Consider the following 20,563-nt stretch of genomic DNA (forward strand, 5'->3'; position numbering starts at 1 on the left):
GTCCATGATCCTTTCCCGAACCCATTCACTGATGAGGTCCTAGATAATGTAGGTGGCCAAAAAGCATACTCTTTCAGTGATGGGTTCTTTAGGTACCATCAGATCAAAATCAGGACTGAGGATAGTAGCAATATGACCTTTGTGATTGAATGGGGATGTTTTCAGTACACCGTGATGCCTTTTGGGCTGAAGAATGCAACAGCGATCTTTTCGCATACAATCATTGTGACATTCAAAGACTTCATTCATAAGTTTCTGGAGGTATACTTTGACGATTGGACAATTTTGGATTGGCCAAGTGCCATGTGGAAAGTCTACGCTTGATGCTAGATACATGTAGGAGATATCATATTGTGCTCAATCTGAAGAAGTGTCTATTTTGTGTCTGTTTTGGGATCCCGCGGAGTCATGTGGTATGTAGACAAGGATTGATGGTAGACCCCGCGAAGGTCATGGTGATAATCAACTTGGAGGCATTGAGGAATGTGAAATAGTTGCGCACAACTCTAGGGCATATGTTATGAAACCAACTCACAAAAATATAGAAAAGATAGATGAACGCTTTAGAAATAAGCCTCTTCAAGGGGGCAACCTCCTTTACATTACACAAATGAACAATTCTTAGATGATACAAATGACAAGACCTCCTTTCTATATATAGAAGTCTAAGGGGTCATAATATAATCAGAGCTGACATAACAATAATAATGTAAGGGCACAATAATAACAATTGTGGGCTTATATGGGGCATAATAATAACAATATGGGGACTATATGGGCACAAAAATATAATAAGGGGGTTTCTACTAATAACAATAATGGTTACACTAGTCGTATAGGGACCTAACATGCCTCTCTCCTTCAAAAAGTGTTGTCCTCAATGCTTGAGTAGTTCTTGATGCTTATGTATAAAATTATCATCCTTCCATGTGGAATCTTCAGCAGGTAAGTTCTTCCACTTGATGAGATACTCTGAAATCGATTGATTTCGTAGCTGTCAACTTCTGGATTCTATGAATGCTTCAGGTTTCAATATGATTTTTCCTTCCTTGTCAATTTCTAGCAATATTGTTGGAACTAGGATCTTTGGCAACTTTTGAATGAGTTCACTCCCTTCTTTGCCACTCTTCCATTCATCCCTTGCTTTGTTTATCAAACTTGGTTGGATGATTATACCAACCTCTACCATTTCTATAACCATATGTTCAATTTCACTCCTTTTGGCATATGGATATCTATAAGGCCTGATGTTTGGAGGAACAATTCCTAGAATCAAATGAATAGCATGATCATGATCACGAATACATGGGAGACCTTTGGGAGTTTCAAATACCTTGGAATGATTGTCCAAGAATTTTTGGAGATATGGAGAAATAGATGATTTTGATGTGGGAACCATTAGCGAACATAATTGTGCAATTACACCTCATTGTTCTTTCTTCAGAAGCTTTGTCATTCCGTTAGATTTGATTACCTTTCTTGGTTTCCCTATGATACCCCTTAATTCAACTTCCTTTCCTTCCGAAGGAAATTTCATGAAAATTTCTTGAAAATTAAAAGCTATTGTATCAAAGGATTGTAGCCATTGGACTCCTAGTACAACATCAGCGCCCTCCATTGGTATGGAAAGCATTGGGCTATTCAACACATATTCTCCCATGGATAGCTTGATATTATGGGACTTTCCAGAGAATTTTATGGTTCCTCCACTTACAACCATCACTTGACACTCTGGTGCTGGATGTAGGAAGTAATTCAATTCCTTGGCTAATTATGGGTACTACCCGAATCAATCAACACTATTACCTTTTTCTTCTTGAAATGCCCTTCTATATTTATAGCTTGAGGAGTGGTATTGTGCTGAGGGTCATGCTGACATAGGCCAGAGAGGGAGAACTGGATCACCCTATAGCATTCACAAGTAGGAAGTTGTCTAAAGTAGAGAAAAAATATTCCACGACATAGAGCGAAGGATTAGCTATGGTGTACGTGCTCCAAAAGTTCAGGCACTATTTGTTGGTCAGACACTTTAAGATGTATACGGATCATTTCGCATTGAAGTACCTAGTCAACAAGCCTGAATTGGGGGGGGAATATGTAGGTGGTTGTTGTTGTTCCAGGAGTATGACTTTGAAGTTATTGTGAAGCCATGGTGACTGAATGTGAGACCTTATCATTTGTCGTGCATTGAAATGGGAGATGAACCCACTAATTTGGAGGAAGGGCTGCCTGATGTGTAGCTCTTTGTGGTGCGCATAGCAGACAGACACTTAGAAGATATTATCCAATTTTTGATGACAGGATCGACTCCAGAAGGTTATACAAGTCAACAAAAGAAGGAACTGGTAGTGTGTGTGACAAAATTTTCTATCATTGCAGGGCACTTGTACAAAATGGGGTCAGACGAAATATTGCGACATTATGTGCCCAACTTTGAATGAAGCATCATCCTCGCTGAGGCTCACAGAGGAGTTGTGGGAGTACATTATGAAGGGAAATCAACATCGCATAAGATTCTACGCGTTGGGTTGTGGTGGCCAACCCTACATAAGGATTCGAAGGCATATTATAGGGCATGTGACGCATGTTAAATGACTGGCAGGTCATGGAGGGATGAACTACCTCTAATGCTACAGGTCACAGAACAACCATTCGTGAAATGGTCGATTGACTTTGTGGGTCAAATTTAGCCTCAAGGAAAGAAGACGGGTGCACGATACATCATCCCCATGACTGAGTATATGACAATGTGGGCGGAGGCGCAGACTGTGAAGGATTGTATAGGCATGACAACAACAAAATTTATTTTTGAATATGTGTTGACAAGATTTGGCTTTCCAAAGATCTTGATGAGAAATCACGGTCATCCAGGTGGATGTTGGTGGCCACCCACCTATCCTATTTGAACCTCCATGACTGTCTCTTTCAGTTTTTCAGTTCCTGTAATTGTAGCACAATTTACTATATTTAGCAGTTTTTCGGGTCTTGAACTTACGGAGCTGTTTTGAGGCCATAAATGACATTTTTTGGGAAATCTAGGAGCAAAATCGGACCCATGTTGCTCTTCCCAAAGTTATAATTCTCGGATAGATCTTTCTAACGAGCTATTGTACGTGTCAAACAGAGATCGGCTGCTAAATTTACGAACCCGGGAAATTGATGTACCAATTTACCCAAACGAGGCCCACAGTTTGGCGTTTCATCTTCTAGGGTTTGATTTTGGGATGTTAAGGGTTTTCCATTGTTTCTCAACAATAAATAGGCCTTCAAGCCTCATTGTAACACAGTTCAGAGGCATGTAGCCTCTACATCTCTTCTAAGAGATAAGCTACCATCGCCCTAGCTGGTTTATTTCCAATTCTGTTTGTAAGCATATTCAGCATTTTACATTAATGAAATGAAGTATTATTTCCACTGCATATTTGTGTTTATGGTTATCTCTGTAATTTGTTGCATTCTTGTTTAAATCTAAATCAGTGGTATCAGAGCGGTTTGCTTTTTCTCTCTTTTTCTTTGCATGTCCCCAACGAGGTTGGGATATAAGGAGTTAGGGCTTGAACTGGTTGAACCTTTGCAAGACCAGCCTCGAAAATCCTGACGGCCTCCCATGGTGGATGAAAAGAAAGACAAAGGGACAGGATATCCTATCAAAATCTTGCTCGAAGAAGCCCTCGAGCGCCATGAAAGGCAGCAAGCTCATCTCCCAGACTAGGAAATTCATTTTTTATCTGGTTCGCTCCCAAAGTAAGGGGAGGATTGTCACCACATCCATGACCCCCGCAAAGGGTTCCTCCACGCAACAACAGCAGCAAAAGAATACGGTCATGACGGAACACAGGAACAACTTCTCCTCACCCACAGGGGTACCACACAAGCTTCAGGTGGGCAAAAAAGTTTGGTTGCATCTGTAGAAAGAAGGCCTTACAAGAGCCCATCAAAAGCTCTGACCACACCGACATGGTCCTTACACCACTACTAAGGCTGTGGCAAATAATGCTTTAGAGTACAACATTCCTCCATTCCTTCACCTACACCAAGTGTTCAATGTGTACCACCCTCAACCATGCTTCCCACCATTACTGGACACATCTGAGATTGTAGAACAACTAACTAGGGACCAAGTTCAATAGATGGAGGAACTCAACGCAATGGGGACCATTGCTTCCTAAGAGGGGAGAAATGATCCAGGTGGATGTTGATGGCCACCCACCTACCCCATTTGGGCCCCCATGATTGTCTCTTTCAGCTTTTCAGTTTTTGTAATTGTAGCACAATTTACTATTTTTAGCAGTTTTTTTGGGTCTTGAACTTCCGGAGCTGTTTTGAGGCCCTAAACGACGTTTTTTGTGAAATCTGGGAGCAACGTGGGTACATGGACGGATGTTGCTCTTCCCAAAGTTATATTTCTCGAATAGATCTTTCTAACGAGCTACTGTACGCATCAAAAAGAGATCAGGTGCCAAAGTTACGGCCCCGAGAAATTGATGTACGAATTTACCCAAACAGGGCCCACAATTTGGTGTTTCACCTTCTAGGGTTAGGTTTTGGGATGTTAAGGGTTTTCCATTGTTTCTCAATAATAAATAGGCCTTAGAGCCTCATTATAACACAGTTCAGAGGCATGTAGCTACCACATCTCTTCTCAGAGATAAGCTACCATCGCCCTAGCTAGTTTATTTCCAATTCTGTTTGTAAGCATATTTAAGCATTTTACATTAATAAAATGAAGTATTATTTCCATTGCATATCTGTGTTTATGGTTATCTCTATAATTTGTTGCATTCTTGTTTAAATCCGGATCACACGGTACGCACTTTCTTAACGAAACAATCAACGCATTGACAGAAGAATTTTAGGTGTATCATGAGAAAAGTGTGCCTTATCATCTGCAGGCTAATGCAATAGTGGAAGCATTCAGTAAGATACTGGAGAGCGCATTGACGAAGGTCTACAATGCTCGAAAAAATGACTGGGATGTGCATGTACTCGCAGTACTAAGGGCCTACAGAACGACTTGCAAGAAGCAAACTGGGAAAATGCCTTTTAGACTCATGTATGGTGTAGAAGTTGTGATGCCAATGGTATACATTGTACCCAGTCTGCGCATAGCGGCACTCACATGAATGGCAAACATGGTGCCCTGAAAGAAAGGCTCGCACAGCTAGTAGAGCTTGAGGAGGATCGATTTCTAGCTAGATTTCATCAAGAAGTTCCAAAGGAGCACGAAAAGGCGTGGCACGATCGGCACATGAAACTGCGCTCCTTCAAGGCAAAGGATATGGTCTTGTTAATGACAGTAAACTTGATAAATTTCTAGGGAAATTTAGGATGCACTGGCTAGAGCCATATGTCAGCAAGGACATTACCGATGGTGGAGCAGCGTGGCTGGTTAAATTGAATGGAGAACCCTTCCCAAGCAAGGTGAATGCCACCTGAATGAAGCTATACACCGGTGATTTAGCTAGGTGACTATATGAGGGAAGCACCGTCTTAGCTATCCAGGCACCTGAAAGGAAGCGTGGGACTATAAACTACACTACTCAGGTCGAAGAGTTGCATGAGTGGGGAACTGTGCAGAACGAAGAAATGTCAGAGAGCCCACAGAAGTGCACAGGGAGCTGCACTACCAAAGGCATAACCATGCAGGATCATCAGAAAGTGACCATTAAAGTCACTATTCATGATTTGACGATGAAAAAATGGCCAAAGGGAGCGGGGTTGAGGCATTTAAGTCGGAATTTATGGACCAGATCTTTGAAAACCTGCCGCCAATCTAGCATTAATGAATCAATTTTGGAGGGAATGGTTAGATTTGAATTTGAAAGTGCTTATAAATTATAGGTGGCTTCCCAACAAAAAACACTTGGCATTTTGAGAATTAAGTTGTTGAGCTCTCAAATGCACATGAACCGTGAAACCTTTGAAGTTTTGCTAGCAAGTTTAGTATTTGAGACATTGCCACAGGAGACATAGGAGTTGTTGCATAGTATCATGTCGACGCCCGGAGAAGCTATGAGCGCTGAAGTAGTGACAACCGAGGGAGATGTTCCAGAGGTAGGTACGACAATGGAGGGAACTTCCCTGGACATTGCGCCTACGGAAGTGCCGACAAAAGTACCTAAATCCTCTAGGAAACCCCAGCCAAGGCCTATGCCGACCCAGGAAGGGCCAAACCCGAAGAAGGATAAGCATAAAATGCAGCCACCAGTGTGTGCATCACCTAGGAGGCACCCACAATTGGGAAAACCCACCGCCCAAGAAAAGGCCAAAATGATTAACCTACAGCTGAAAGAAGATATCGAAGAAATCCCCATGGATGATGAGGATATTTCAGTGGAAACAAAGGCCGTTGAAATTGAGGGGTCGGACCCCGTATCTAAGTTGCCCGAATACATTCCTCCACGTAGGGGCAAGATGAAGGTGCCCAAAGATATTGACGAGAGTAAGGTCACCTTGCACACACCCCTCCTGCCGGACCAAATTTTCTTTGAGGGACCGCGCTTGGGGCGTGTCCCCCTTTTGAAGTTGGAGGACTGGGACTTAGCTGACATGGAGTGCTTCCCTCATTTAGCGAAAAACCAACTTATGCACAGTGTATTCCACAAAAATACTGGGGTGACCACGTTGGAGCCAAGGAAGTGGTTGAGAGGTGTGGACAAGGCAAGCCTACTAAACCTGCTATGGGTGTCGCATTACAACCGCGCACCTATTATGCTAGTAGTGATCAAGCAGCTGATGTGCTTGGTGCACGACAGGTGTCTATGGCTATAGGATCCGATACCCATCATGGACATGTTGATCCATTGGATCACGCGGCTACCATACATGGGAAAAAATCCAGCCATGGCGTTTGGCGGAAAGGCCAGCGAGCATGTGCTTGCTAAGGCAATGAAGGAAAACTTCAAGCTTGTGAAGAAGCCACACGGCTATGCCATTTCAAGGATCTATGACCGTGATGTCAAAGTGGCAATGAAAGTCTTGGCAAGGAAGGTCATGCGAAAGTGTCGCACAGTTGAAGTGTCAGCGCCAGTGATAGCTTTTGGCAGTCTAGTGCGCGAGGGAGTTCAATTTAATTAGGTGTGCTACTTCTATGGTTAGTTCCTCGTGAACTTCCACGAGGCACAAGATCACAATAAGGCTTTTCACTATGTATGGCTATTACTGTCCATAGTGCTAGTTGCGTGGGAAGTACCGAAAGACAACAATTTTCCTCTGATCGCACCTGACCTACCAAAGCCAGCGAAATTCGCTTCATTGTGGGTGATGAAGGATCCTCACTGGATAGAGGACAACAAGATATCATGGATTTTGATGGAAATGAGAATACATATGACCATCAACTGCAAGCCGTGGTTGAAACCTACAAATTTTGAAAAGTTGTAGGAACACATGGAATTCAAGGTTGACTTCCACCATGTCTCCATACAGGCGTGGATGGACCATGAGCAGAAATGCCATGACCTACCATACTTATCCACAGATGATGTAGTTGCAGCAGTCCTCGACTGCTAGCCGACAGATTGGCACAATGCCACAGACTCAACAGCGAGGTCTAGCAAGACCCCTATGCAACGGAAGAAGGAAGAAGCCAAGCTGAAGATGGAGCAGCTGGCCGCGAAGGAGAAAAAGGAGGTCGATGCCAAGGCCAAGGTAGAGTGCGCTATCGTGTAGCACTCGGGTGGACAGGCAGGTGAAGAGGAGCATGACTGTGACTAGAGTCAGAGTCACCTTCCTCGGGGATCAAGGAAGAAGATGATCAGACAGAGCAAGGAGGAGCAGACCTGGAGATGACTCCATTCCGCACCAAGCTTACTAGAGATCTAGAGAAAGTAGGGCCGTGGAAGAACTACAAGGCTAGCAAGACATCTCTGGACCTGATCAATAGGTGATACGGTGTGGGATGCCACTACGGAACTGTTGTAGCAATTTGAGTAGCAACAACAAGCAGCGTTGGGTGCTATACAAATAGGTCTGCACTAGCTGCAGATCCATGCATCACAGATATAGACCAGCGCGGCGCCCGGCACCTCAGAAGCTGCAGGGATGCTGCGTGGAAGGGATCCCCGAGCAATAGTGCTTCTAGATGGAGCACTAACAATAGAGACTGAAGCTGACAAACCTGCTCTTAGTGCACTCAAGAGAGTTGAACTCAACTTGGTCACACTTCCGAATGAGGTGCTTTACCTTTTGCAGGGTGGCGTGATCGCGGAACTTCGGGCCCGTGAACAATGTGCCTTACAAGTGATCAACGAACAGAAAGTCAACAATGCCCAGCTAACCGTGTAGAGAGACTTCTCCCTTAACCTTGTCAAAGACATTATAGACAAGAACCAACACATTACCACCGTCATGACTGAGGCATGCAGGAATGTCTCGGAGTTGGGCATTCCCAAGGCTCAACCGATAAATGTATGGGTTCGGATGCTGGTTGTTGGAGTGTGTGATGCACGAACTAAATTGGAAAAGGTTCAACTAGAGATGAATCTAAAAATTGCAGAGTTGTAGTTGAAGGCCCAACCTTCGACTCCGCCAGAGATCAGAGAGCAGCACGAGACCGTTGTGAAAGATGCAGTAGCAGTAGTAGAGAGAACAGTGAAGGACGGTACCACACTCTTCGAGCAATCGCTCGAGGTATTCACCTACCTTCAAGAATATCCTACGGTACATCGACAGGAAACAAAAGCACGAGAGCTGCAACATTCCTACGACGAAGTCAAAGTGACAACGCGCATTGTTGCCATTACGCAAAGCTTAGCTAGGTTGCAGGAGGCCAAGGCATTGAAAGAGCATGTAGATGCAGTTCAGCAATAAGGATGTCATGCTAAAGGCTCACTTGAAGCCTTGGTTAGACGAGGACTACTTGATCATAGCCGTTATTGAAGGCAAGCTGGCCGGTCTACAGGAGACTTAGCAGAATATTAAGTCAGGCAGCATGAGGCCAACGACAGAGTAGTTGGTCAAGGAGATGAAGTCAGTGGCAACACAGTGCGCCACCGAGGTAGCAGTTGTCCAAGTCAAGCTGGGAGGTATTTGCGACAAGATCTCCGTGTCAGTCAAGTGACTCGAGGGCAAGTCACCATGTTTGTGTTGGGGGCCTATTGGGAACTGGTCGCCTGGGGGTCAATTTTGGTGTTAAAAACCCAAGTTTGGGGCAGAAGGCTCAAAGTTTGTATAAAGAAATCTAAATTCTCCGCATTTTGTGGTCACGGAGCGCGAAGATATCTGAAGTCAAAAATGATTTTCCGCCCTTAGTCTAGATATGTTGTGTCAGTTTTCGAGATCCGCCCTTGGTCCGTGAACCATGGGATTGTATAAAAAGAAGGTCTTAAAGGAGTCTAAGAATCATCCAGTACTTCTACTTTACTTACTTCTCTGAGTCAGAGAAGTAAGTGAAGTAAAAGTATTGGATAATTCTATAAGGGGTTAAGAGTGAGAGTCTTAGCGTAGGAAGGGGCTCCACAATGGGGTGTGTAGAGGCCTAGGGTAGAAGTCCACAGTGGAGTGCACGAACCCTTGTAGCTGTGTGCACAGGGAAAATAGAGTCTGTATTAAGAATCTGAATCATCAATAAAGAGAAGTATTCTGAAATTACTGTGTACTTTCCATTTGTGTGTGTGTTATTTTACTTCTGCTATGAATGTTGCAATTATGCTTTGCTGAATATTGGGGTTATGAATTAATGCTATATTGATCCGTGAATCTATGTATTTCACTTTGTCGTATGAACATAAGTAAGAATATATGTTTACATGAAGATAACTATAATGCATGTTAAATTTAACCAATACTTAAGCTAATGTGGGTAGAAACAAAAGTAGCAATAATCACAGAGGCATGTAAACACCTAATCTGTCTATTTAGGGTCCGTGAAGGGCGATCAAAGACTTTCGCGGAGGATCCAAGGACGAATAAGAGAAGTACATTGATAAGCCTTAAAGGTCTTATCAATCTACGCAAAGGCAGAGTGAAGGTCTAAAAATTGACATCACAACCATCTCAGGGTGTGGAAACTTTGTTCCTTCATCCCCCCATACCGCTTCAGGTGAGACTTTAGTCTGCGCTCTGCGAATTGATGCCAAGAGGGCTAGTAGTGTAGGGATTTGCTTGGTTGCTTAACGTTGAACCTGGGTCAAGGCCCATCAAGCCAACAATGGGAAAGTGTGTCCATGGACTTTGTAGGAGGTCTTCCTATATCAAGGAAAGGTCACGACTAGTTGTATGTCGTTGTGGATAGGTTTAGTAAAATATGTATTTTAATGCCTTGTCCTTTGGGGTTGTACCGTCCTGCTGGAATGTTTGCCATGATGCATTTTGATGCGTTGTTGTCTGTGAGGGGTGGACTGCTTTGTGTTTTAGTTCCTCTTGGAGGAGGTAAGCCCCTTCTATTTTTTGAAGTTGATGTTCTAGGATTGCATGTATTCCTTTTATCTTCAATTCTTCTGTAATGGATGTCAGGTCTACCCCTTCCAGTGCTTCTTCTATGGCACTCTCCTTTGGTGTTTCCTTAGTCACTATTTGTTCCATTTCAGTATCCTCTTGTGAGTGCTCATTTTCCCTGTTGCTATGATATGCATCTCTATCCCCTTGTTCCATTTCTTCTTTGTTTTTCTCGTCTTCTCTTGCTTCATCTCCTCTTGGGTAGTTCTATAATTTCATGTATTCCTGTTATCTTCAATTCTTCTGTAAAGGATGTCAGGTCTACCCCTTCTAGTGGTTCTTCTATGGCACTCTCCTTTGGTGTTTCCTTAGTCACTATTTGTTCCATTTCAGTATCCTCTTGTGAGTGCTCATTTTCCCTGTTGCTATGATATGCATCTCTATCCCCTTGTTCCATTTCTTTTTTGTTTTTCTCGTCTTCTCTTGCTTCATCTCCTGTTGGGTAGTTTAGATCTGATTTTTCTTGTATGTTGAGTAGGGCATCGAATTGGTTCTGATTTTCTGCAGTTTGCTGCTCCCTTTTGGGATTGGTCTTTTTCCTATTGTTCTTGTTCCTAGAGTTGACTCTGGTGTATCCTTCGTTGTCCTTTTTCTTTCTTGCGTGATCCATATTTTGAGGGGGTTTATTTAGAGGACAGTCTCTAAAGAGATGGTCATGTTCATGAAACTTCCTGCACCTGAAGGGGATGTGTTCATAATTTATACTTTGTAGCCAGATTTCGTCCTTGAAAATTAATTTTATTGCATCTGGGAGGGCTCTGGAGACATCTATATACACACATATCCTAGCATAGGAAATGTAGTGTTTGTTTTTGGTTCCCTCAGACATTTTTATATACTTCCCCAGCTTGGATCCTATGCCTTTTAGGACCGAGGGAGCCCAGTAGTATGTCAGCAAGGAGTAGAGCCACACCCAGACTAGTACTCTTGTGAAGTCCTCCTTCTCCGGTGTGAAGTTGTCTTTCCAAAATCTCATGTATAGGCCTGCTGAGTTGAAGAAATAAGGACCTCCTTCGAAGATTATGTCTCTGTCTTCTAAGAGGTCGAAGATTACTGTGAAGAATCCTTTGGAACCCAGCTGGAGTTTGATTTCCCCCCTAAGTGTCCATTTACTTTGTATCCACCATTTCATGGCTTTCTCTGTCAGCCAAATTCCCATGAATTTGCAAATGACTACATGTTCTTGCATGTATTCTCTGTAGATCTCCACTCCTGAGTCCTGGATTTCCAGCTCTGAAATTTTATTCACTATGGGGTTGCAGTTGTTTCTTGTTTTTTCCTTTGTTCTTCCTGCTGCCCCTTACTCTTTGCGGTGTTGGCCTCAGTGGAAGAAGGGTTGGCAGACGTAGTTCCTTTCGCTGCATGTATCTCTTTCTTTTTTCCTTTCTCAGGCCTTGTTTCTCTGTTTTCAGGAATCTCTCCCGCGGAGTGGAAGGCAGTGATGGAGGCCAGTTTGGTGAAGAATGATTCTCGATCCAGGAGGCCGAAGGGATTGTCTAGGTTAACAACCACTGATGCTCCTTGAGGGTCCTGATCTTCACTATAAGATTATTTTAAAATTATAATATTAAACTATAATTATAATATAATATAATTATAATAAAAATATAATATATTCATATTAACCAAACCATACTAATTCAAGAATTTTAAAACCAAAATTTGAAATGATACGTGGCTTTTGTAGTATGAAGTAGGTGGGAGTTAGTATATGTGTGAGGTGGAGTGACGTAGGAATGATGGAGGAGAGGGAGTTATAAGGGAAATGAAACCTTATAATAAAACTTTTTGGTCACGACATAAAACTTAGAATCGAAGTTCGGAGGCTTTTGTAATATCACAAGTTTTAAAAGGCGCATGAAATAAAAACTCCAATACACCAATGTTTTGATATGAAATATCAGAGATTTTAAAAATCAGAGATTTAAAATCGAGGGTTTCAAAATCAGAAATTTTAAATCGGAGCTTTCAAAATTGGAGGTTTTGTTTCGGAGCTTTTAATATTAGAAGTTTTATTTCGGAAGGGAGGAGGTGAGGTGAAGTGAGGTCCAGCTGGAGTGGAATTAAAAATTCTACAAAATGAGCTACAACCACTTTGCAATTTTTAGATTTAGGGTTTGGTAATTTCTTTTAAAACTAGGAATTGGAATAAATTACTGAGATCCGAAAAATCTTTTTTAACTGTGCTACAATTTGGCTTGGTGATTTTGTAATGAAAAATGAAGAAATTAGTAAAAATTAATTAGGGATTAATATTTGCAATGAATTACTAATTTAATTACAAAAATTAAAATAATATATATTTTGTACATTTTTAAACTGAGGCAGTGAAAATTATCGAACTTTAGATGAGCACCATTTGCGAACGATGTAACCAAATGAGACAAAATAAGTACCGATGGAAAGCTAGTGAAAAGTCAAACTCAATGAAGCGATAAAAATAGAAATATGACCCAAAATAAAATAAAAAAGTAGCAAAATTGTAGGACACTTAACCAAAATAAAATATTAAAAAGGTGATTTAGCCAAAAATCTATGGAAAGCATCCCCATTATTTGAAGTAAATAAGTAAAAAATGGGAGGTGTTGGGTTTTCCCTACAACAGGTTGATACAGTGTCAAGCCATTCACTAGAGTTCCTTTGTGTCTATGAGTTGCCTCACTTGCAAGGCATAATTTTCAAATGGAGGATGGGTCTTCAATTCTAGGTTGTTTTGGCAGTATAGATAACCCTCAAACCTGATACTTAAACTAAAGAAAGCCCACTCTTTGTGGTGCAACCTCCTTTCCCTCAGACTTGATACTTAAACTAAAGGAAGCCCACTCTTTGTGGTGCAACCCCCTTTCGTGTGTTTCGTGAAGCACCTCCCAAAAACCTATTCAATAATAATAGTTAAGATGTGCATTTTTAATAGTTGATATTATGGCAACTATCTTCTCATAAATCACTACAATGATCTTATGATTGTAGGTGTGTTTGGAAAATACCACTTTGTACCAAAACCTATTCAATAATAACAATTAAGACGTGCATTTTTAATAGTTGATATTATGCCAACTATCTTCTCATAAATCACTACAATGATCTTATGATTGTAGGTGTGTTTGGAAAATATCACTTTGCAACCAAAATAGATTTTTATTTTCTCCTTTTCATCTGAGTAAATATTGTAGTTTTATATTTACCCTGCATCACAGAGATATCAACTTGCCCTTTGTTTGGCTTCCTAACACTAGGGCCATGCATCCAAGGCAACATATGGTTTATAATGAACCAATTTTGATATTAGAGTTGTATATAACATAATCAGGGACATGACTTAAATGAAGAGGTGCCAAGCTTTCTGGTAAAGAATTTAGAACATCATGCATTGGCTCGCATCAACTCTTTGCAAACAATGTCTGTGGCTTAACTTAAATATAACTTAATTAAACTAAAAAATAATAAAGAGAAACTATTCATCACAAAAATAAAATAATTAATAAAATGTTGTATTCAGTTTAAAATGACATATATATATATATATATATATATATATATATATATATATATATATATAAGTCATTTTAAATTGAAAATATGGAGACCTCAACCAATCATCTTACAAATACATAAATTTAAATAATAATAATAATAGATAACAAAAATTGAATTCTATGGATTAGCCACATAAATTTTTGGTCAAAAACAAACTAATAAACAGTCAAAGAAAAATTGAATAAATAATACCATACATACTACATGTATAATAACCATCTACACATAAAATATTTTATTTTACGATATAAACTCTATATATACCCTTTTCTTTTAATACCTTGCGGAAAGACAACCGATACTGCTTGCATTTTTTCTCTCCTATAGTGCCCCTTTCATTTTCTCGTAAATGTCTACTGATAAGGACTCTCATTTTTTTTTTCCTTCTTCCGACGTGAGAGTAACGCTATATAGGGGTGAATTGATGAATTGATACCACACAAACAATTTGCAATGGAGTTACTCAACAATTTCGATTTGACACCATAGGAATCAATGGCCACTCATTCTCGATCTTCAAGGTGACTTCCATCTTTTTATCAAGATTACCGTGCATGTAAAGCACACAACTCACACGTTGTTAGACATATTTTAGTGGGAGAGAGAGAAATGATCTTCAGTTTGTGATATCATTATTGCTTCTATGCATCATGGTTACCACCCTGCTTGCAGCAACCTCCATTAATTTCCATACCCACTCATCATGAGGAAGAAAATTTTAGTGAAAGGTAACCACCATAATCATTTTTTTTCTCTATTAAAATGATTTAAAAATAAATAAATAAAATCATATTGCTAAATAAAATACACTTGATAAATTAATTTTTAATATTCGTAATAAATTAATCTATAATTCATATTGATTTAATTTTTTTAGTTATTATTTTAATTTTGTAGATATTATTGTAACATTTCAATTCCTGTCAAAATTACTAAGAGATTAATTGAAATTCTTTCATATGTTGAATTGAGGCTTCTGTGATCCATATCAAGTTAACGAGAAATTTTCCGGCGTAAATAACATGATATTTCATTTGTCGACGCGTTTCGAACCAACCAGTGTGGTTCATTGTCAGGACAAGTTGAAGAATCAGATCAAGCTTTGCAAGTTAAATAGTCAGAGCACAACCTGCAATGGCTATAATTCTTAACCTGTCAAAATTACTAAGAGATTAATTGAAATTCTTTCATATGTTAATTGATGCTTTTGTGATCCATATCAAGTTAACAAGAAATTTTTCGGCGTAAATCACATGATATTTCACTTGTCGACGCGTTTCGAACCAACCAATGTGGTTCATCGTCAGGACAATTTGAAGAATCAAATCAAGCTTTGCCAGTTAAATAGTCAGAGCAGAACCTCAAACGGCTATAATTCTTGATCGGGCAACGGTTATATTGACGAACGGCTAAATTTGACTGGGGATCAGTTAGTTGGACCAGGGGCATAAAAATAAGTTAATTTAATATATTAAATTGGAAGTTAGTTATATTAAGTCAGAGGGACATATGACTTCGCCTTTCACATATATATAAAGTAATTTTAAATGGTTATTAAGTTAATAGTTAGTTATAAAAGGTACTAACTATTTAATAAATACATATAAAAATATAAAAATTAGAACAATAATATAATATTAAGTTAATTGTTTATCTAACTGTTAAATTAACCCCTTCAGGATTTTCTCTTAAATTATTTAATAAATTATCCAAATTTAATTAATTGTTTATATGAATATACCTAAATGTTTAAACTACTTTATAAAAAAAAAAAGTATATATATATATATATATATATATATATATATATATATTATTAAGATAATAGTTAGTTATAAAAGGTATTAATAGTTTAAAGATAATATTAGAATAAGTCGAGGGTTGAAAAGAATAAAAATATTTTAAATATTCAAATATAATTAATTGTATATCTAATTGTTAAATTAACTTATTATTATACAACTACTGATCGTTTGGTCATCCTCTCTATTGAGATTGCTCGACCTCTTTTCAATCTCAAGGGCTTCCCTAAATTTCCAATGAAGGAACTGCGAAACTCTAGCAATGACACTAGCCTCCTAGGGAAAAATACTCCTAGGTCACTATACTTATGTTGACTTAACAAGTCAAGAAGTTGGTAGCATGGCAAATGTTTTGGAAATGAGAAAGGATGTGAGTAAGAGCCGAACAATCCAAGAAAAAATGGTTTTAATCTTCAACCCCTCTTAGTATTGTAAAAGTGATAGATTTTTTCATCCGAAGGTGTTTTGGGAATAGATCAACTCCCATTTTCACTTGGGAGCTCATGAGAATTAGTTATTATCTTCACAATGTTCATTTTCTTATTATCATTGCTCAAGACAAAAGGATAATTTTGGTTGGCAAGAGTGAGGTTGATCACTTCCTTATAATACCTTAAATTTCTTTTCTGCTCTTGCTCCTTATCATCCCACAACTTATCTTTAAATTTAGAAGAATAGTATTTTTTATATTATCTTTATTCTCCAAGATGATCTCCTCCTTTACCCCCCAATGGTCGAGCCAAGACTAGGCATCCTTGTGTCATCCTCGCTTGACCTAGAGGTGGGGGTTCTAGCTAGAGCTAGAAGCCGTTGTGGGGAACCTCGTCGCATCCATGTGGTAAAGCTTCTTCTTATACATTAGATACCTAACCATGGTCATGCTTCCAATGGGGAAAAAACTAGCTTCAATCAAGAGGATACTATAGGAAGTATTTCCTTTCCTTTGATCTTGAGGTTGTAGATTACAAATTGTTTTTTTGATCAACTCAATTTTCCTCCATAATTTTTGAGATATACTACATTTTATTTGCTTTTTAAAACTTATAAACTCGAAATATACCCTTTTCTAGATGGCCAGATTTTCTCACTTCTCTGGTGACAGGAAGACCAACGGCCACCATGGGGCTGACGCTATACGAGAGTGAATTTGATACGCCACACCAATAATTTTGAATGGAGTTATTCACCAATTTCTTTGGATGCGATACCACACCAATGGATGCCCACTCCTCCTTTGGCGAGAGGATGGATCTTTAATTTGTTCTCATTCTCTCGTGCCACCAAGAACAACCGCCGCCGTGGGGGTAACGCAAAAATCATTGTCAGTGGAGTTTATATAATATTAGTTGAGAAAAAATAATATAATTAATTTTATTTACTACTAAAAAATTTAATATAAACAAAAGCATATAATTTCAAAATATTTTTGAATAAAAACTGATTTGTTTTTTATTTTTTAACGTAAAATTTATATTTGTAAAAATTAATAAAAAAATATGAAATCAAATCACTGACATTTAAAACTGATTTGTTTTTTATTTTTAACGTAAAATTTATATGTGTAAAAATTAATAAAAAAATATGAAATCAAATCACTGACATTTAAATTTATATCATTAATGTTCAAATTTATATTTTTTTTATTAAAGAGAAAATACCTATATATATATATGTTTGACTCAGGTTTAATTCTCCTTTGGTTATTACTTCAAAATTTTAAAATAACTCAGTCCGTAATTTTCTACGATATAAATGGATATAACAATTTTTAGTTAAATTTTAAGTTTAACATCCGAGCAAAGGATATTTTGTTTTCCTTTTTAAATCTTATAAACTCCTCATCTATCTTTTTCTTTTAGGTTGTAGGAAGGCCTTTGCATTTTTCCTTTTACTAGTTTTTTTTAGTTTTTTGGTTATTTATTTATTTATTTATTTATATATATATATATATATAACTATTATATGAGTTTATTAATTTATTAAAAACAAATATTAATAAACAATCACTATATTAAAGAGTTGTTTTTAAAAAATTAATATTTAAATTAATTTATAAAGAAAAAAATTAAACCAAAAACTAGTTTTTATAATTTTTGTAAAGTTGGACTTTAGATATTTTTTTAAATTAATTTAAATATTAACTTTCAAAAAGTCTTGTTTAATATAGCAATTACTTATTAATATTTGTTTTTAATAAATTAATAAATTAGTATCATAATTTAAATATTACTTTTCAAAAAAAGTAATATTTAGTTTTAATAAATAAATTCAAATATTACTTTTGGAAAAAAATAATATTTAGTTTTAATAAATAAATTTAAATATTATTTTTCAAAAACTAGCAGTTTAATATAACCGTTACTCAATAATATTTGTTTTTAATATATTAATAAATTAATATAATAATTTAAATATTATTTTCCAAATATAGATGTTACTTAAAATAAAAATTGTGACTCAATTTTTGAAAAAAATAAATAATATTATTCAATATACTTGTTTACATCAAATTGATGTATGAAAGTGTACCACTTTTTAATTTGAAACTATAACCTCTTTTAAAAAATGCATATTTTTTAGTAATAAATTTCACTCAAACATTATTTTTTCTAATAAAAAAATATTAAAATTATTTTAAAATCTCATAATTCAATTTATACCAAAAAAAATTAAACATATTAAAAATACTATAAAATATTATGATGATGATGTTGATGATGATGGCTAACGTCCACTGAGACCAAACAATGATCTATCGGACCTAAATAAACAAATTATTTATTTTGATTTAAGATTTTATTCCTATGCTCAAAAAGCTTGGAGAGAAGCCTCCCGAGCTCACTATAATTTTGACATTGTAAAAGGCTAGGAAGGTCAGTATTGTAACAAAGATTGTGAAACTGAGATCTAATGTGGTTGTATGCAGGGCACTCTAAGAGGAAGTGGTTTTCATCCTCGATGCTCCTATTCTCACATATATGGCAGATCCTTTCCATCCATGGCATTTTAGGAACTGCCCAACGACCTGTTTCACTATGGAGCTCATGAGAATTCGTTCTAATGTTTGCTATATTAATTTTCTTCTTTGAGCTAGTTAAAATAGAGAGATACTTTTGATCTTCTAGGGTGGGGTTGATGACCTTCTTATAATAACTTAATTTCCTTTTAGCCGCTAAATCCTTCTCACACCACAATTTTTCTTTGAACTTAGAAGTAACAATATATTTAATGTTATTTATGTTTTGCAATGCATCATTCTCGTTGATCTCCCAATAGTTTAACCAGGCCCTTGTGTCTTTATGCCACCCTCGATTGAGCCTTAAGTGGTTTTGGCTGGAATTTAAAGCTAGCTTAGGAAGTCTATGATCGTCGATATTATTGAGTTTGTGCTTGTACAACAAAAACCTAAGCATAGCTAGGCTCTCAATAGGGGAAAGACCTACTTCTATAAGGAGAATAGGATAGGGTGTATTACTTTTAATTTTCAGGTTATAAGTTATAAAACGCTTTTGGATTTGCTCAATCTTTCTCCACGATTCTCTGGAGATGCTGCAACCCCAAACCTCACAGCCATATAAGATAACATGAGTGACTAAAGTTTCAAAGAGGAACTTCTTTTTATCCCACATTACAAGGTTCGCTGTTTTACAATTATTTTCAAGACCAAAATAAGCTTTCCACACCCCATTAATCCTTTTCTCAATGCTATGGTTCCAGTTGAACTTGTGATGGATATCAATTCCTAGGTACTTGTAAGAATACACTTCCTCCAAGTTATTATTGTCATACATAAAATTAGCGTAAGTGTCCTCCTTGGATTTGATAATCATAACTTTTGTTTTGTCAGTGTTAACAGTCATACCCATGGTAGAGCAGAAATCCTTAAGAAGCTTGAGTTTCTTATCAAGATCAGATGGGCACCTTGCCAAAAGAACAATATCGTCAGCATAGACAAGAAGGATAACGACTATTCCAGCTAAGATCGTGCCATCACATCTTGCTTCCTCTAAAAAGCCTTCTAGCTTATCGATGTAAATGCCAAATACGGTAGGGGAGAGGGGACAACCTTGTTTAACTCCGATGTTACACTTAATATCTTTCGACCACCCCTCATTGCTCTTTTGCTTGGCAATTACATTCTCGTATAACCTTATAGTAGCAGCTCTCAACTCAAGAGGAACCTTTAGCTCTTCTAACCTATTCCAAAGGTTGTATCTAGGAACCGTATCGAAAGCCTTTCTAAAGTCCACAAAGCAACAAAATAAATTGGATTTATCTTTACGACATTCCTCCGTAATGATCCTAAGCATAACAAGGTTGTCTATTGTTGAGTGATGCCTTCTGAAACCTGCTTGGCCTTTAGTCCGCTTACCTTCACTTTCAAGCCATATGCTTAACTTGTTTTCCAGAATACTACCATATAACTTGGCTAAGAGAGGGCTGATCATAATTGTCTGATAATTAGAGGGGTTATTTGTATCCCCACTTTTAAAAATAGGGATAATGAGGCTCTCAGTCCAAGGTTTAGGGAACCCTTGCTTGACTGCTTGATTGAAAAGCTTGTGGATGTGGGGGATGAGGACAGGACCTCCAATTTTTAAGATTTCCGCCTAGTAACCTTCAATGTCCTTAGCTTTCCCATTAGCGAGGCGATTAACCCCAAACTTAATGTCTTCTAAAGAGAAAACTTCTTTCATTGTGAGTAGGGTTTCCAAATTGTCCATGACATTTGGAGATTCATAAAGCTTTTTAAGATAGGAATTCCAATCGTGAAGAGCAATTTTATT

Source organism: Pinus tabuliformis, chromosome 2_2, assembly GCF_031772625.1.
Source record: "Pinus tabuliformis cultivar Carrire ecotype Pingquan chromosome 2_2, CPIR1, whole genome shotgun sequence".
In the NCBI taxonomy this organism is placed as follows: domain Eukaryota; kingdom Viridiplantae; phylum Streptophyta; class Pinopsida; order Pinales; family Pinaceae; genus Pinus; species Pinus tabuliformis.